Here is a 20,772-nt window from a genome sequence, read left to right on the forward strand (position 1 = left end):
GTATTGTGTGCAGTTTTGGTCCCCTAATCTGAGGAAAGACACCCTTGCCATAGAGGGAGTACAAAGAAGGTTCACCAGATTGATTCCTGGGATGGCAGGACTTTCATATGAAGAAAGACTGGATGAACTGGGCTTGTACTCGTTGGAATTTAGAAGATTGAGGGGGGATCTGATTGAAACGTATAAAATCCTAAAGGGATTGGACAGGCTAGATGCAGGAAGATTGTTCCCGATGTTGGGGAAGTCCAGAACGAGGGGCCACAGTTTGAGGATAGAGGGGAAGCCTTTTAGGACCGAGATTAGGAAAAACTTCTTCACACAGAGAGTGGTGAATCTGTGGAATTCTCTGCCACAGGAAACAGTTGAGGCCAGTTCATTGGCTATATTTAAGAGGGAGTTAGATATGGCCCTTGTGGCTACGGGGGTCAGGGGGTATGAAGGGAAGGCTGGGGTGGGGTTCTGAGTTGGATGATCAGCCATGATCATAATAAATGGCGGTGCAAGCTCGAAGGGCCGAATGTCCTACTCCTGCACCTATTTTCTATGTTTCTATGTTTCTAATCCACATTCTGTTCCCTGGAACTGCATCATAACATCTTCACTGTTTAATTGTCCACTATCATTTAGACCTAGATGTGACAAGACTGTAGAATTTTAATGTGATGTATTGAGTGTAAGTTGATGTAGTTCTTTCTCAGTATGCTGTTTCTGCTGTTAATCTGCACATAGTTTCAGGTTGACAGCAGGTTTTAAAGTATGATTGATACTGTGAAACTGACAAACTGAACCACACGGAAGCTGTAACTAGAAGATATAAAAGAACTTTATTCACAATGCACAATGTTTTATACCTTTTAAACACAAATATAACAATAAACAATTCAAAGGTTCAAAGATCCAATTTAATGTCAGAGAAATGTGTACAATATACATCCTGAAATGCTTTTTCTTCGCAAACATCCACGAAAACAGAGAAGTGCCCCAAAAAATGCATGACAGTTAAACATGAGAACCCCAAAGTACCCCCCCAGCTTTCCCCTCCTGTGTGTAGGCGGCAGCAAGCGACACTGCCCCCTTCACCCCAGCAAAAAAAAGCACACCCACAACCGAGCACAAGCGTGAGCTAGGCGAGAGCAAAAACTCAGACTTGCAGTTACCCCAAAGACTATCGAATTTCATCCGGCATTCAACAAACCACAGGTTCTCTCTCTCCCTAATAAGGGAGAGGGAGGTGTCCCCCATTTTCATAGCGAGCGGAAGACATAACGACAACCTGCTGGTTTACTATGTTAAAAAAGTCCGTTTTGTCGCTGATTATGAGCTCTGTGCCTGAAGACCACAAAGATCTCAGGTCTTCGGGCCCACAGCGAAAGATTTTCCGGCCTCCCCGACGACAAACGAGTCTCCTGCTGTGACACCGACCCTCGATCCACCCGTCTCTAGAGCCCTGAGATCTTAGGCTTCCAAATAAAAGCAAGGAAGCAGGCCGAACCCTTGGCATGCCAAACAATGGCCGGTCCTGAAACCCTGAGAACGGGTCCCATTCCCACAAAGGACCGAAGTCTGCATGTAACTCCAAGTCAGGGTCTTCAAAAGAACACTGAAAGGGAAAAATAAAGATATTAAAGATGGAAATAGAGCTGTTCGGTGCAATATCTTCAGCGAAATGGTCTGTTACTGAGCTGTACTGTTCTATGATAAACTTTTAACAATGTGTTAATATAGGAGACAACCACCTAATGCCTTCCTGATCTCATTCTTTAGGTTTCATTTAGCACCAATGAATGTGAACATTATCCACTATCTCCCTTGCATTGTTTCAATGGTGCAGAATTCAGAATGTCCCACATGCAATGATTCATCTCAATGACCCCAAAGCATGTTAAAGTTAAATGGTAAACAAGTTTTAATTGCTGAAGACAGGCTCTGCAGTCTCTTGCGTCCTCATTTTAATTAATGTCTGCTATCCATGATTTCATAACTCCAGAATAATTCTGAACACTGCTTCAGTGTTCATTGAATCAATATTGGTCCCCAGCTTCATAGTAAATATTCCCACAGCAGGAAGTTGTAGATTGTAAAGAAGTATAATCCTGAAGCTACTCAATGCCTGCAGTGAGTAACAGATGCACAGCTCTGAGCTGATGGCTTTGTACTGAACATACTGTAAACCTCACATTATGATCGGAGAAGAAATTCAAAGCAAACCAGAGCATTCATATCAGTTTGTTGGCTTGGCTTACATTGTTATTTTCATAATGACTTTTATAGATTTATGGAAGAAACATGTTTTGCCTTGTTGGTTGTCCCTCATATCTGATGATGACAGGAAGCCCGTGCAGGAGAGTTTTGAAAGCGTAAAAGCCATTGCATTAGGGGCTGTTCCACTCTCTTGACCTCAGAAGTCCAGGTCCAGAAGTACGAGTAGTCATCACATTTGGGTCTTCCTAGGTCGCAGTGGATGACCATGTGTCTTGTGTACTGTGTCTTGTCAAGCCTTTCGCTCTCCACAAAGTATTGCTTAACCACCTTCTTGTTCATAGAATCTCACTGTCGATTTCATCTGTCCAGTCCACTGAAACTGACAATGTCCTAGTTCAGGCATATCTCTGCCTCTCCATGGTATGAGGTCCACCAGCTACCCTCACCTGGTTTAGCCTGCCTGTCAAAGACGTGTACTGGGGTGTGGCCGTTGTTGCATGCAAAGAGCTACATGGAGCCACAGGTGAGAGCTGCATGTCCATGGTGACCAAAGGTGGTGTCCCAAACTGGACAAGACAAACCCCACCAGAGGTGCTACTCCTCCATGGACACTCCATAAACCCTATTTTTTGCTTTATAACCTTAATACAAAGAGTTAATATACCAGATGGTTTATTAACTCTGAAATGCTACTTAAATATTTTTTTTAAATTCTGCCTTAAAGCCATTTCATAAATATGTATTTTGTACATTTTAGGTTATTCTAGATGTAAGTCCTGAAGTGTTCAGGCTTATTAAACTCTTGTTTTATGCATGTTTACTTCAGTATTATTATTATTATTGTTACATCTTTAGTATTATATAATTTTTCAGAGGAAAATACGAAAGAAATTTGACTGTCGTGTGCTCAGCGATATTGCTTCTTTAATATTCAAGTTAGACCTATAAAAGAAAAAGAGATAAACTCTGTTTATCCACTATCTAACTATTATAAGCCCTCATGGTTCACTAGGTTCCCTCCATGGTCCCAGTTTCTACATTCTCTGAACTTGTTAGTGTCTGTTTTGTAACTTCAAAAACTAATTGAAAGGACAACACAGGATCCGGGACATTTGCCTACTTAGTTTTTCTTTCTTTTTTTTCCCAGTAAGACTCATATGTCATAGTGGTGTAATGACATGTGCCATTCATGTAATTCTTACATATAATCCATAACATATGTTAGCAAACAAAGAAAGCCTAATCAAACAATATATTTACAATATTACTCAAATATTACTGAACTATCCTGACCCGGATCTGGGCCGTACCCTCCAAATATCCGGACCTGCCTCTCGGTTTTTTTGCACTACCTTACTTTCCATTTTCTATTTTCTATTTATGATTTGTAATTTAAATTTTTAATATTTACTATCGATTTGTACTCAGGAGCGGGAAGCGCAGAATAAATATCGCTGTAATGATTGTACGTTCTAGTATCAATTGTTTGGCGACAATAAAGTATAAAGTATAATATTAAATACACTTTACTCCTCCCAGTTTAGGTATAAACTCTTAACTCAAAATAGAATGCATTTCAATTCAAGTATGTAACTTATAGCTCTCTAGTCATTTTATTTACATACACACACACACACCCACCACACACACCACACACACACACACACACACACACTCTTTAAACACACACTTTGCCATTGCTATTTTTTCCCGATATGTGGTAGTGAGGTCAAGGGGAGGAGCACAGTGGTCACGTTTAGTAGGAACTGCTTATGGTAATTGTTAATACCTAAAAAATATTGCAGCTGCAACACATCCTTTGGGCTTAGGGCATCCACCACATCTTGAATTTAGTCAACACGCTTGTGTAATCCTTGTCTGTCAGTTGACTGACAATGGTAAGTGATGCTTGGTTTAAAGAATTCGCACTTATTGTGTTCTACTAAGTCCATAATCTTCTAATCTTTTTAACGCTATCTTGAGATTTTGGAGATGTTCCTTGTCATCCTCACTGGTAACAATGATGTCATCCAGGTAACACTGACAGCCTGGGCAACCTTGCAGCATTTGGTCCATAGCTTTCTGCCAGAACATAAGTTCAGATGCTACCCCAAAAATAAGACTATTACAGTATGATGATAAAGCACTTTGTGATCATCCTTCATCCTGTGCAGAGAATATTGATCTGCTTTCAGTACTGGGTTGGTGGTGATCTTAAAATCACCGCAGATCCTGACAAGACCCATCCTTCTTGGCTACTGGGACTACTGTCATTACCCATGGGCTCCACTCAGCTTTTGAAAAAATTCCTTCAGTCTCCATGCAGTCTAGCTTACCGGCTACTTTATCACAGATGGTGAAACTGGCTTTGTAAAACTTGGGTGCGGCATTTTCATTTCACATTATTTTATACTTGATACGTTTCAAGTTTTTCAATACCATCCTTGAACTCTGCTTTGGTATCATCCAGTACATTTGTTAATTTGCTTTCAGTTGACTCTCTTGCGGGGGCGTGACGTGCAAATGACGGATGAATTCCAATCAAGTTGTAGTTATCTTAGCCACTCATGTCCTCATGAATGTCATTCCCACAGGAGTTAACTTTTCTCCATTATAAGTTCTTAGTTTGATATCTACAGGTTTCAGTTCAGTATCTTTGAAATGCTGTTCAAACTCATTTTCTGGAATGACTGAAACAGCTGAGCCAGTGTCCAACTCCATTTTAATTAATTTGCCATTCACTTTCGGTGTAAGCCATATATACTTTCTCTCCTGTTAGTTTTCACATTATATAGCTCAAGGCTACCTAGTCCTGTGTCATTCTAATAATGTTCAGATTTTTCATCAACTGCATGCAGGTTGGTGAATTTTTGAAGCTGCAACTTGACTTAATATCTTTTTCTCTTCCCTGTGCAGACCCATTTTTGTCTACTGGACGTGATCTTTGTATGTGCCCTGGTCTGGTGTATTTGAGCCCCTGCCACAACAGTAACACAATGTGTTTGGCCAGAGAGGTTTCTGTTTAGACATTGCAATTTTGTTCACACTCATTTTCATTACTGCCTGTAACTCAATTGTGTCTCTGGATGCTGTTTCCATTGGTACAGTGATTTCATCTGCTCTTTTAAATGTGAGTTGTGCTTCAGTTAGGAGCCATTTTTGAATGCTTTCTTGTAAGGCTTCACAAACGATCTCTCAGTGTGTCAATAAATCCATCACTGAACTGATAATGCAAACAACAGGAATTCTGCAGATGCTGGAAATTCAAGCAACACACATCAAAGTTGCTGGTGAACGCAGCAGGCCAGGCAGCATCTCTAGGAAGAGGTACAGTCGGCGTTTCAGGCCGAGACCCTTCGTCAGGACTAACTGAAGGAAGTTAGTAATTTTGAAAGGGGGAGGGGGATATCCAAAATGATAGGAGAAGACAGGAGGGGGAGGGATGGAGCCAAGAGCTGGACAGGTGATTAGCAAAGGGGATATGAGAGGATTATGGGACAGGAGGCCCGGGGAGAAAGACAAGGGGTGGGGGGGAAACCCCGAGGATGGGCATGGGGTATAGTCAGAGGGACAGAGGGAGAAAAAGGAGAGTGACAGAAAGAATGTGTGTATAAAAATAAATAACAGATGGGGTACGAGGGGGAGGTGGGGCATTAGCAAAAGTTAGAGAAGTCAATGTTCATGCCATCAGGTTGGAGGCTACCCAGACAGAATATAAGGTGTTGTTTCTCCAACCTAAGTGTGGCTCATCTTTACAGTAGACGAGGCAGTGGATAGACATGTCAGAATGGGAATGGGATGTGGAATTAAAATGTGTGGCCAGTGGGAGATCCTGCTTTCGCTACGCTCTGTCACCTACGCTCTGTCCGCCAGAGAAAGCAGGATCTCCCAGTGGCCGCACATTTTAATTCCACATCCCAATCTCATTCTGACATGTCTATCCTCGGCCTCCTCTACTGTAAAGATGAAGCTACACTCAGGTTGGAGGAACAACACCTTATATTCCGTCTGGGTAGCCTCCAACCTGATGGCATGAACACTGACTTCTCTAACTTCTGCTAATGCCCCACCTCCCCCTCGTACCCCATCTGTTATTTATTTTTATACACACATTCTTTCTCTCACTCTCCTTTTTCTCCCTCTGTTCCTCTGACTATACCCCTTGCCCATCCTCTGGGTCCCCCCCCCCGTCTTTCTCCCCAGGCCTCCTGTCCCATAATCCTGTCATATCCCCTTTGCCAATCACCTGTCCAGCTCTTGGCTCCATCCTTTCCCCTTCTGTCTTCTCCTATCATTTTGGATATTCCCCCTCCCCCTCCCACTTTCAAATCTCTTACTAACTTCCTTCAGTTAGTCCTGACGAAGGGTCTCGGCCTGAAACGTCGACTGTACCTCTTCCTAGAGATGCTGCCTGGCCTGCTGCGTTCACCAGCAACTTTGATGTGTGTTGACTGAACTGATAATGCTCAGGCAACTTCTTCAATTCAGCCACATAAACTGAAATGGACTCCCCTGTCTTTTGATTCTGCTTATGAAGCTTAAATCATTCTTCAGACAACAATGGTTTTGGTTTTAAATGTTACTGCATTACTTTCACGATATCAGCTAAGCTTATTTTGGCTGTTTTGGTTGGAGCAGTTAAACATCTAAGCAAACTATATGCATTTCCATCTATTGCACTCAGCAAAATGAGCACTAATTTTTGGCTATTTTATTTGCTCCAGAATACCGCTCAATTCGTTCAGTATATGTCATCCAGTTATCCTTTGTGCAGTTGGACAAGTCTATCTTTCTGATGTAACCAGCCATTTCTGCTTTTATTTTATTATTATTATCACCCAGTACTCACTGTTTATGAACCTGTGGCCTTCCACGTTGCTTGTTAATTTCATCCATTTTCTGCATTTCAGACATCTCTCTGCCTGTTGTCTCTGGTTTGTTTTAAAACTTCCTTGTAACCACTATTAAGTTTCGTAACTCCAGAAACTAATTGGAAAAAAACACAGGAGCCAGGACTTAGTTTTTCTTTCGTTTTTTTCAGTACGACACTCACATATGATGTAGTGGCATAATGATGTACGCCATTATGTACGTATTTCTTACTTGTAGCGTGTAATGAATTTTGTAAACAAACAAAGAATGTTTAATCAAACAATAAATTTACAATATTACTCAAATAATACTGAAGTACTGGATACACTACAGCTTGGATCATGGTAATGTCTATAAAAAAGCAAATTAAAAGTCTTTTGGGGTATTGGTTGAAATAACATTAATGATGTTGAAAATCTGCTGATCTGGACAGCACCAAAATCCTAAGAACGCCAGATTATCAGAGTTTTACGGTACCTGCCTTTTATGATAACAAACTGTTGCATTTTGCACTTAAAGCAATGTAATTAACAACTGTGATTATACCTTTAGGATAGGACCGATAGATCAACTCTGCACTGCTGTATGCCAGATCGTCATTATCTGCCTGTTACACTGCTGCATTGAGGGCAACAGTATGCTAGATATTCCTTGTGATTTTGTCCTTCATCAAATCCATCACAACCTAGAAGCATGATTATCCTTAAAAACAATTAAAGTGGAATACCAAAAATAGTTTTATGTTAAGATGAATTAATATACCACCTCCCAACCTCTGTTCAGCACAGATGGTTCAGTAGCACAGCCTCTTTTATTAAGATTTCAGTTTTTTCAGCAATTGTTATTACAGTATTGTGTAAAAGTCTTAGGCACATATAGGCTAGGGTGCCTAATGGAGATTGTGAAGAAGATGTTTTTGCCAATCTGAACTAACTGGGGTCTGCAAATGAGGAAATCCAAGATCCAATTGCACAAGGGGATATTGAGGCCCAGATCTTGGAGTTTCTGATTAGTTTTGAGGTGATGATAGTATTAAATGCCGAGCTGTAATCGATAAAGAGCATCCTAATGCATGCATCTTTGCTGTCCACATGTTCCAGGGTTGTGTGAAGAACCAGTGAGATGGCGCCTGCTGTGGACCTGTTGCTCTGGCAGGCAAATTGGAGCAGATCCAAGTTGCTACTTGTTGTGTTCTTTACATGTACCATGGGTTACTAAGAGCAAACCATATTCTGGAAGAATTAAATCTAGAACTTGTAGTTACAACAGCAACAGCAAGCACATTTTACACAGCCATGTTTTCTCGATCATTCTCTCATTTCTGCGCATGCTCCCGACTCTGTCCAATCACGTTCTTACACGTGACACGTGATATCACCACATCTTCCTTTCCTTAAAAAGAAAAACAATTAGCAACATTGATCAGAACAAATACATAATTTACCTTGTCTCTATTAGTCTCTCTGGGGGTTTATGAACTCGAGTAGATCTTCTAAGTGGTTCACACAGTTCTTGTGTTTCATTGTTATTTCCTAGTTTTGTCTGGTCTGCATCAGTTAACTAAAACTCTGAAATTGGCTCTTTCTTAAGGTCTTTGAGAAGAAATCGCAATTCATTCATTAACTGTGTAATCTCTTTTTTATGCTGATACTTCATCATTTCAATAAAACTTCTCAGTTCCTTCACTTGTGCTTTCATTTCTTCAGTTGGATCCTGATTCTTGACACTCTTTGGCTTCAGATCCGTATTGTACTGTACCAGCAAGTTTGACCTCTGTCCACTGTATTCTGACTCTGTATCACTGTCCAGGACTAATACTCTTTTCGCCAAATTCAGTCTCTCACAGGCAGATAAACCAAGTATTGACTGTATGTTTTTTGGCACTACCACAAATGAAAGTATGTGAACCATATTTTTGTGTGATGCTTTTGCCACACATGTTCCTATAACTGGAATGTCTGCACCTGAATACCCAGTCACTTTTATATTTGTCTGATGTAACTTTGGTCTTGGCTTTAGTGCATTAAACTCAGATTCTGCAAGAACATTTACTTGTGCTCCAGTATCAAGTTTAAACAGAACATTGTTTTGGTTCACTTGCAATGGAATAGTCCAGTCATTCTTACCTTGTTTGTTTTCACAAAGCACATCTATATAAAACTCCTCATGTTCATTTTCAAGCACTGTATTTATGTGTTTTATTTCTTTTCTACTTCTGCAATAGCGTGGAAGATTATTACTCTTACCACGGTTGTTGCACATTTTGCGATACACTGGAGACTTTTTAGGTCGGTGCTCCTGCCTCAGCGAGTTTTTTTCTTTCTGATGACGTCTTGTTCTCTGTCAGTTCCGTTGCTGTTTTATTATTTTTTCTAATACATTCACGCACAGCGTGTACGTTGCAGTTCTCAATAAAAAGCTCTTTAGCCTGTGATGTCACGGTCTCAGAAGATTTGCAGAGTGCCACAGCTTTTTCAAAATTCAAATCTTGTTCTAATAGTTTTTCTCTCAGACCATTATCCAGAATACCGCAAACAATTCTATCTTTAATGAGAGAGTCTGTAAGCTCTGTAAGCTCGCATCTTTTACTGTGGTTTCTCAACTACGTAACAAATTGATTAATGATTTGACCAGGTCTCTGCTGACATTTGAAAAAATTGTAGCACTCTTACGTCACATTACACTTCGGTATACAAAATGCTTCAAATTTGTTGATTATCGCTTTTGGATTCAATTTATCTCCATTTTCAAAAGTAAAATGGTTATATACCTCAATTGCATCATCCCCTATAATGTGGAGTAGGATCGCTGCTTTTGCTTTTACTGTTTTATTTTCTGCTCCAATCGCTGATAAACAAATTTCAAAACACTGTTTAAATCTTTTCTAGTTTTCAGCTACGTTTCCAGTCAGCTGAAACGTTGATGGGGGTTGCAAAACTTCCATTTTTAAAAATGTTAGCAAACAACGAAAAAGTTTGTGCTGTTTTTTTTTCGATTATCTTCGCTTCTGCCATGTTAGCGAAACAAATTATTCTTCCAGACCGACTTCTGACACCATGTTGTGTTCTTTACATGTACTGTGGGTTATTAAGAACGAATCATATTCTGGAAGAATTAAAACTAGAACTTTCATTTGCAACAGCAAGCATGCTTTTCACAGCCATGTTTTCTTGATCATTCTGTAATTTCTGTGCATTCTCCCAACTCTGTCCAGTCACATTCTTACACATGACACATGATATCACCACACCACTCAAACAGGAGCTGATATGTTTCAACAGCAGCCTCTCAAAACACTTCATCACGTTGGATGTAAGTGCTTCAAGTGATAGTCATTGAGGCAGATTTCCACGCTCTTCTTGGGCACAGATATGATTGAAGCCTGTCTAAAGCAGGTGGGTACTACACACTGCCGAAGTGAGAGGTAGAAAATAATCCATGAACATACCAGCCAGTTGGTCAGCACAGGTCCTCAGTACTTGGCCAAATACTCCATCCAGGCTGGATGCTTTCCTTGAATTCACCCTCTTGAAGGCAGCCCACATATCATCTTCTGACATTGAGACCAAAGGATCATCAGGAGACATGGAGGTGCACGATGGTTCCTCCGGTCCTGGTAGTCAAAGTGAGCATAGAAGGCATTGAGCTCTTCTGGAAGCGAAGTTCTGCTGTCTGACATGATGCCAGATTTAACTTTATAGTAGGTTATGGCATTCAAACCCTGCCACAGCTTTCGAGAATCCCTTGTAGATTCCAGTCTACTCCAGAATCTCCACTTTGCTCGTGAGATAACTTTCCAGAGATCATACCTGCACCTCTTGTTGCATTCTTGATCTCCAGACTTGAATGTCTCTGATCTGGCCCTCAGCATATTCTGGATTTCATGGTTAATCAAGGGTTTCTGATTGGTGTAGGCCCTAAACAATTTTGTGGGGACACACTCACCTACAGCTGTTTTAATGAAGTCAGTTACAACCCTGGTGTAGTCATTCTGACCCTCAGATTAGTGCTTGAACATGGTCCAGTCCATTGACTTAATTCAATCCTGCAAATGTTCCTCTGCCTCCTGCAACCATCTCTTAGTTGTCTTAATCTCTGGAGCCTTGCTTTTGAGGCTCTGTCTGTATGCAGGTAGTAGAGATACAGCCAAATGATCTGATTTGCCAAAATGCGGTTTAGAAAAGGAACAATAGGTATTCCTTATCATAGTGTAGCAGTGGTCTAGTGTGTTGGGACCTCTGGTGCAACAGGTTACAGCTGATGATAATTGGGCAAGGTTTTCTTCAGAAGAGTGTGGTTGAAATCACTGACTATAATTTGAAATGCTTCAGATACCTGCAGATGACATTCTGCAATGTCACAAGTGCTTGCTTACAGTCAACCGCTGGTGGTATATGAACTCTGGTCAGGATCATAGCTGAGAATTCCCAGGATAAACAGAATGGTCCACATTTGATCATTAGCTGTTCCAAGTCAGGGGAATAAGAGGTTGAGATAACCTCCAGGTCCAAACACCAAAGAGAATTGACCAAAAAGCACTCGCTGCCACCTTTATATTTAAGTGTCTGAAATGTAAGTGTTTAGTCAGACATATGTTTTGATTCATGACTCTTTTGCTGATGAACTTCTGTCACATAAGTCTGCTACCAAAAATGAAAACTAAAAACTAAACTTCCAAGTACTGATTCTACTGTCCCCTGAACATCCATGTTTAGAGTGGCCTGATAATTCATAGAAAATTTACTCTTTCTGTATTTGAATTTAATTGAACATGAATTGTTCTATTAACCTTGCAAGTATGTAAGTGGAACTGATTTTCCAAATAAGTCTCCTATCAACTCGCCCTGCAGATTGTGATTAAAACTAAGTCATGTAAATAGGAAGACACACACACAAGAAAACTGTAGATGCTAGAAATCCAAGCAACAGATAGAGAATACTGGAGGAACTCAGCACACCAGGCAGCATCTCTGGAAAAGAGTAAACAGTCAATATTTTGGGCTGAGACCCTTCATCAGGACTGGGGAAAAAGATGAGAAGTTAGAGTAAGAAGGTGGGGGAGGGAAGGAAGAAGTATAAAGTGATAGGTGATAGGTTAAACTGGGAGTGGGGTGAAGTAAAGAGCTGGGAAGTTGATTGGTGAAAGAGATAAAGGGCTGGAGAAGGGGGAATCCAATAGTATAGGATAGAAGACCATGGAAGGGGGAGGGGCATCAGAGGGATCTGAGGGGCAGATAAGGTGAGAGAGGGAAGCGAGAATGGTGGGGGGGGGCAACTACTGGAAGTTTGTGAAATTGATGTTCATGCCATCAGGTTGGAGGCTACCCAGACAGAATATATAAGCTGTTGCTCCTCCAACCTGAGTGTGGCCTCATCTCAGCAGTAGAGAAGGCCATGGACTGACATGTCGGTATGGGAATGGAAATGGAAAACAGAATTGAAGTGGGTGGTCACTGGGAGGTCCCGCTTTTCCTAGTGGACGGAGTGTAGGTGCTCAGCGAAGTGGTCTCCCAATCTACGTTGGGTCTCTCCGATATATAGAAGGCTACACTGGGAGCACAGGATACAGTAGATAGCCCTAACAGACTCACAGATGAAGTGACAGCTCGACTGGAAGGTCTGTTTAGGGCCCTGAATTGTAGTGAGGGAAGAGGTGTAGGGGCAGGTATGGCACTTGTTCCACTTGTAAGGGTAAGTACCAGTAGGGAGTTCAGTGGGGAGGGACAAATGGAGACGGAAGTCACATAGGAAGCGATCCATGGGGAAGGTTCAGGGGAGGGAAAGATGTGCTTGGTGGTGGGATCCTGTTGGAAATGGCAGAAGTTGCAGAGAAATAAGTGGGGTGGTAGGTGAGGACAAACGGATTCCTATCCCTGCCGCGATGATGGAAACATAGGGTGAGGGCAGACATGCAGGAAATAGAAGAAATGTGGGTGTGAGCTGCGTTGATGGTGGAGGAACGAAAGCTCCTTTCTTTGAAGAAGGAAAACATTTCATTAGTCTTGAGAATAGATGAGGTGGGGACAGAGGAACTGAGAGAAGGGACTTTACAAGTGACAGTGTGGGAAGTGATATTGTCCAGGTAGCTGTGAGAATTGGTGGGTTTATAAAAGATATTAGTAGATAAACTGTCTCTAGAGATACAGAGATTGAGAAAGGGGAGGGAGATGTTGGAAATGGACCAGGTAAGTTTGGGGGCAGATTGGACTACCACTACTACATCAACTCAGGCCTAGGGGACCGGTGTCGGGCACGATGACGGACTCTCCACTTTCCCTCTCCCTTGTCAATGTGTTCAGTTCATCTACATTAGCCGTGCCGCTGTCTTCTAGGCAGATTGGAAGTTGGAGGCAAAGTTGATGAAGTCTATTAACTCATCATGATTCAGAAGTGGCAGGGTTCTTTCTCAGTCCTTCTCACTCAAACTGGAACATTCAGCAGCGAAACGTCATCCATTTTATCTGCTGAGGGAGTTTTTGCCATCATCCCACATTCTACCTCAGACGATGTTAAGCAGACACTGGAGGAACTGAGCAATGTAATTATCAGGCACAGAACTGTGCACACTAATGCCTTCCCTATCATTGTGGGAGATTTTAACCAGACCAACTTAAAGTCTCTGAACAACTCCCACCAACATATCACCTGAGGAGTTAAAGGAGCCAACGCACATGACCACGGTTATACCACCATCTAAAATGCTTACCATGCCATCCCACACCCAGGTTTTGGAGTCTGATCATCTGGCTATACCTCTACTCCCACCATATAGCTAAAGACTGAAAACTGAAGCATCAGTGCTGAGGACCAAGAAGGTATGGTCAAAGGAGGCGAAGGAGCGCCTACAGGACTGCTTTGAGTCGATGGACTGGACAATATTTAAGGATTCATCTTCAAGTCTGAGTGAGTATGCCACAGTTTTCACGAACTTCATTAAGACCTGTGTAAATGAATGTGTGCCTTTGCGAACACACATGAAATGACCAAATCAAAAGCAGTAGATGAACCAGATTTGTAGACTGCTGAGGGTTAGATCTGGCCATTCAAGATTGGTGATCTAGAGATACAGAAGAAGTCCAGGTGCATCCAATGGAACGGCATTTTAAGTGCAAAAAAAAACCCCAATTCTGATTGAGATTTGACATGGAAATGCATGCACTTCAGCTCTGCTGTCTTTTGTAGTTCCTGCAAAGTGAAACCTAACATCATGAATGGATGTGATGCTTTACTCCCAGTTGAGCTCAATGCCTTTTATGCATACTTTGAAGGGGAGAATAAAGCTACATCTGTACAAATCAGTGCAGCATCTGGTGACCATGTGATCTCTGTCTTGAAGACAACATCAGAACATCTTTCAAGAGGGTGAACCCTTGCAAGGTATCAGGCCGTGATGTGTACCTGGTTGGGCTCTGAAAACCTGTGCCAACCAACTGGCTGGAGTGTTCAAGGACATCTTCAGTCTCTCACTGCTGCAGTCAGAGGTTCCCACCTGCTTCAACAGGGTGACAATCAAACCAATGCCCAAGAAGAGCAGGGTGAGCTGCCTCAATAACTATCGCCCAGTGGCACTCACATCTAATGTGATAAAATGCTCTGAGAGATTGGTCATGGCTAGAATCAACTCCTGCCTAAGCAAGGACCTGGACTCACTGCAATTTGTTTATCACGCAATAGATCCACAATGGATGCAATCTCACTGGTTCTCTACTTGGCCTTGGATCACCTGGACAATGGCAATACCTACATCAGGCTGCTGTTTATTGACTACAACTCAGCATTCAACACAATCTTGCCCTCAGTTCTAACAACAAGCTCCAAATCTTGGTGCCTCAGTATCTCCCTCTGCAACTGGATCCTTGACTTCCTCATTGGAAGACCACAATCTGTGCAGGTTGGAAATAACATTTCCTTGCTGACAATCAACACTGGCGCACCTCAAGGATGCATGCTTAGCTCTACTCTCTCTACACCTACAATTGTGTGGCTAGGCACAACTCAAACATCATCGATAAATTTGCTGACAACACAGCTATTTTTGGCAGAATTTAAATGGTGATCAAGAGGCATACAGGCGTGAGACAGATGAGCTGGTTGGGTGGTGTTGCAGCATCAACCTTGCACTCAACATCAGTAAGACCAAGAAATAGGTTGTGGACTTCTGGAAGGGGAAGTTGAGGGAACCCACACCAGTCCTCATCAAGGGATCAGAAATGGAAAGGGTGAACAGTTTCAAGTTCCTGGATGTCAAATTCTCTAAGATCTCTCCTGGACCCAACATATCGATGCAGTTACAAAGAAGGCACAGCAATGGCTATATTTCATTAGGAGTTTGAAGAGAAGTGGTATGTCACCAAAGACACGCACAAATTTCTACAGATGTACCTTGGAGACCATTCTAACTGGTTCCATCACTGGTATGAAGGGGGTCACTGCATAGGATTCGAAAAACCTGCAGAAAGTTGTAGACGGTCGGCCCCATCATGGGCACTAGCCTCTTCCGCATTCAAATGGCGATGCTTCAAAAAGGCAGCATTCATCATTAAGGACCCCACCACCTTCTTATTGTTACCATCAAGGAGGAGGTATAGGAACCTGAAGGCACACCCTCAATGTTTCTGGAACAGCTTCTTCCTCTCTGCCATCAGATATCTGAATGAAATATGAATCCATGAATACTACCTCAGTATTTCTTTTCCTCTCTTTTTGCACTACTTGCTTAACTTAATTTTCTTTTTATATATACTTATTGTAATTTATAGTTTTTATTATTATGTATTGCAATGCACTGTTGTCACAAAACAACAAATTTCATGATGTATGCCAGTAATAATAACCTGATTTTGATTCTGATTCTTTGAATTGCTCTTGATGTACCAAGACTTGCAAAACTACACCTGAAGGAATAAAAGCTGGGAGGTAGGATGGCTTTCCTTTTAGAAAATATGTACAGGATTAGTCAGATGGCTCTCTGCACTGGAAGTTTCTATGGTTGCAAAAGAGCCAGACATTGTCATCTTTCTAACATCTTTTGATTTAGTGCATTCTTTATTTAATGCTTTTGTTGGTGCTTTCTTTTTATCATCTAAGTTTTATGTCAGCTTCATCAATATGTGTCAGCAACATGCTTAGAGCCTTGTGTTATAGAAGGCCGAGCAACAGCATTGTAAATTCACTTGCTTCTGCTGACTTCTTTAATTAACAATTGTCCCCAGTAGAGCAATTACATTAGTCACACTTCATTCATCATAGGCTGCTTTTGAAAATCTATTTTCCATCTATCAGTGTGAAGCAAACGTGTTCAAGTCTAAAAATTCCTGAACATCGAGGAGTGGGGCTGAGGAGTGCAAAAAAAAAGGATTAGCCATGACTGAATGGCAGAGCAGACTTGATAGGCCAAATGGCTTAATCCTGTTCCTATGTCTTATGGTTGTATGGTTATGGAATATCAGTCATAAGGAACATAATTGTATCACATTGTAACTTCAGCCTAACAATGCGTATCAACTTGGACATCTTAAATGTCATGTTTGCATCTGTTTTTAAAATTTAACTGTTCATTCAACATTTATATTGTATACATAACAGTGTTCAATACTGAAGAACAGAATCCAGAGTGAAAACAGTTAATGGTCAAATTAAGGGTCATTATGCCAACTAATATTTGGATTGGATATCTGATTCAAACATAAATGTCTTAACAGTTCAATATTGAGGTCCAGATTTCCATATATGTTTATCTCTGTAGAAAATAATGTAAATGTAAAATATAAGTCAAGTCATGCCCAGAGCATAAAATAAATTTGCATGCAGCATGAATGTGTCATTTTATTGTCATGGCAATCAGGTCAAAGTAAGATTCAAGAAAATAAATATCCTATCTAAAAGAACTGCTCAGGTTTGGAGTAGTTATTAGAATTCGCTTCTGATATATGAGGCTGGAGTTGCAAACCAACAATTTCATTTGCATGGTCTGATATCAGGACAGTACCAAGATCATAAAGAGTAAAGAAGTCAATGCATTTACAAGGGATATAATTATAGATCCTCAAATGGATTTTTAAAGGTTATAAATTGTAATTGATAGGGCAGACTGAGATCAATAGTCAATTCTACAGATTTAAAATTTTAGGACAGAATGAGTCAGAGTCTGGAATTTTGTATTGGTAATATGAAATATTAGATTGGGTGTGTCTCATTTTAATCTTAATGAATTTGATTAATTACTTCATTTGTTTGTTAAGAGACCTGGAGGAATAGGCCCTTTCAGCCCTTCCCCCTATTTAATCCTAACCCAATCATGGGACAATTTACATTGACCAATTAACCTACCAGCTGGTATGTCTTTGGGCTGTGAAAGGAAACCAGGGCATCCGGGGGAAACCCACACAGTTAAGGACAGAACGTACAAACTCCTTACAGGCAGCAGCAGGAATTGGACCAATGTTGCTGGTACTGTAAAGTGTTGTGCTAACTGCTGCAATAATAGAAGATTTTGATATACAGAAAGGTGCTGGAAAAGGGCCAGTATCATCATGAAGGATCCCACCCACCCTGCTCATAGACTGTTTGTCCCACTCCCATTTGGGGAGATGCTACGTAGTATCTATGCCAGGACCACCAGCCTCAGAAACAGGTACTTTCCCTAAGCAGCAAGGCTACTTCCACCCACTAACCCACCCCACTACCACTACCTTATCATTTCTTGTCAGACACCTATGTACAAACACTCTTGTACCTGGTGTCACTTTATGGATTTGTAATCAGTCTAAACAATAAAATGGAAATCTGAAAGCAATATTCAACAGATCAAATAGCATCTATGGAAGGAGAAGCAGTTGATATTTCAGGACATAAACCTTTGCCAGACTTGGGAAAGAGAAGAATCAAGTTAATTTTAAGTTGCAGAGGATAGAAAAGGGATGATAGGACAAAAGAAATATATCTGAAAGGTGTAATATGATTAGATGAAGATGAAGTGCTTTACTTTGGACCTCTATAACAACACAACAGACCTCTGATGGATGGGTCAGTGTGGGGGAATTACAATGACAGACAACTAGAAGCTCAGGTACTGGGGACAGAACCCAAGTGTTTCACAAAGCAGCTTCCAATCTGTGTTTGGAGAGTGTGCCTTGTGAGAATAGGTTGAGTAAACTTGGTTTTTTCTCCTTGGAGCGACGGAGGATGAGAGGTGACCTGATGGAGGTATATAAGATGAGAGGCATTGATCGTGTGGATACTTCGAAGCTTTTTCCCAGGGCAGAAACGGCTAACATGAGGGGGCATGGTTTTAAGGTGCTTGGAAGTAGATACAGAGGGGATGTCAGGGATAAGTTTTTCACACAGAGAGTGGTGGGTATGTGGAATGCACTGCTGGCGACGGTGGTGGAGACGGACACAATAGGGTTTTTTAAGAGATTCTTAGATAGGTGCATGGAGCTTAGGAAAATAGAGGGCTCTGCCTTATGGTAATTCTAGACAATTTCTAGAGTAGGTTGCATGGTTGGTACAATATTGTGGACCAAAGGGCCTGCCATGTGCTAGAGATTTCTATGTTCTGTGCTCTGTGTTCCAGTGTAGAGCAGATCATGTTGTGAACACTGAGCAGATTATTAGATTGGAGTCTCATCAAGAGACCATGGTTAATACTGATTGGTCATAGTATTTCCTTTATGCTGACAATCAACCCAGGTGTATCTCAAGTATGCATGTTTAGTGCACTACTCTACTCTCTCTACAGTCATGACTGCATGGCTAGGCACAGCTCAAACACTGTCTACATAAAGTTGCTCAAACATAAATTTGCTGATGACATCACTGTTGCTGGCAGAATCTTAGCTGGCAACAAGGAGGCATACAGGAGCGAAACAGGCTGAATGAATGACAGTCACAACAAGAACTTTGCACTCAACATCAGCAAGACCAAGGAAATTCAGAAAGTGGAATCTGGGAGAATACACACTAATCCTTACTGAGGGGACAGTGGTGGAAAGGGTGAGCAGTTTCAAGTTCCTGGGCATCAACATGTACATCAACTCATCCAGTGAAATGCGTTGTTTTGTGTCAATGACTAACACAGTCTGAGGATTGTGCTAGGAGCAGCCCACAAGTTTTGCACATCATCCTCTCAACTCAGTGACTCACAGCTGCTGTCACTTACAGAATGTGGGAGAAAACCGAAGCACCCAGAGAAAACCAATGCAGTCACTTACAGACAGTGACAGAAATTGAACTCGGATTGGCTATTACCAGTGCTGTAAAGCATTTATGCTAACTGCAATGCTGCTGTGCTGCAATAGCCATGAAACATGACTTTTTAAAAATATTAATCTTCAAAATGTGCTGTTACATTCAAAAATAAACTCAAAGGAGAGTTAAAAAGATAGACATAGAAACATAGAAAACCTACAGCACAATACAGGCCCTTTGGCCCACAAAGTTGTGCCAAACATGTCTCTACCTTAGAAGTTACTAGGCTTGCCTGTAGCCCTCTATTTTTCAAGCTCCATGTACCTATCCAAAAGTCTCTTAAAAGACCCTATCGTATCCTCCTCCACCACCGTTGCCAGCAGCCCATTCCATGCACTCACCGCTCTGAGTAAAAAACTTACCCAGAGTTGTCCAGGATCCTTTTTTGAAGCAAGCCTAGATCCTCAGAGTCATGCACTTGGCATTAAATTCCTCAGCTATCACTTCTATCACCTATTCTTATGACCTCTGAGTGCACTGTGCCTCTCCATCTCCTTGATCAGGACTTTGAGACTATTGTCATTGAATTAGCAAAGCGACTCTATTATGTTGAAAGTCGCTCACAACCAGTGTAATTATGCACTTGGAAATGACTACAGAACATAAAACAATATAGCACAGGAACAGTACCTTTCATTTACTATGTTGTCCCAAACTAATTAAGAAAATGACACACAATCGCATCTGTTTGTACGTGGTCCATGTCCCTCAATTCCTCACACATTTATGTGGGTATCTAAGAGCCTCCTAAATGCCTCTATTGTAACTGCCTTTATCACTAGTCACCCACCACACTCTGTACTTGCCTTGCATATCTCCTTTGAACTTCTCCCCATTCTCACCTTCAATGCATTCTCTCTCATATCAGACATTTTGACCCCGGGGAAGCTATGCCAGCTGTCTATCTAAATATCTCACAATTCTATAACCTCTATTAGGTCTTCCTTCAACCTCCATCACTCCAGAGGAAACAGCCCTAATTTTTCCAGCTTCTCCTTATAGCTTCCATATCCTGGCAATGTCCTGGTAAATCTCTTCTGCACCCTTTGCAAAGTTTGCACATCCTTCCCATATGGGGTAACCAGAGTTGAATGCAATACTCCACCTGCAACCTTACCAGAATTTTATAAAGCAGCAACATAACTTCCTGACCCTTGAACTTCATGCTTTGACCAATTAAGGCAAACATGCCACATGCCAAGTAAGTTATCCTATTGGCTTCTGTGAACACTTTCAAAAGGCTATGAATTTTGACCCTAGGATCCTTCTATCTATCAAAGTTAGATTTATAGAGTACTATAGCACAGAAGCAGGACTTTCAGCCCATCTAATCTGTGCTGAACCATAAACCTCAATTGTCCCATCGATCATCATTCCGACCATAGCCCTCCCATCCATGTACCGATCCAAATTTCTCTTAAATGTTGAAATCAACCCCTCATCCACCAC

The 20,772-nt window shown here is 41.4% G+C and overlaps 1 protein-coding gene across 8 annotated transcripts in view; it reads left to right on the top strand.

Annotated features, from left to right (window-relative positions):
• Positions 1-20,772, top strand: part of dock3 (dedicator of cytokinesis 3) — a 966,938-nt gene that overhangs the window by 336,441 nt on the left and 609,725 nt on the right. The window lies entirely within an intron of this gene.

The sequence above is a fragment of the Mobula hypostoma genome, chromosome 15, assembly GCF_963921235.1.
Source record: "Mobula hypostoma chromosome 15, sMobHyp1.1, whole genome shotgun sequence".
Classification (NCBI taxonomy): domain Eukaryota; kingdom Metazoa; phylum Chordata; class Chondrichthyes; order Myliobatiformes; family Myliobatidae; genus Mobula; species Mobula hypostoma.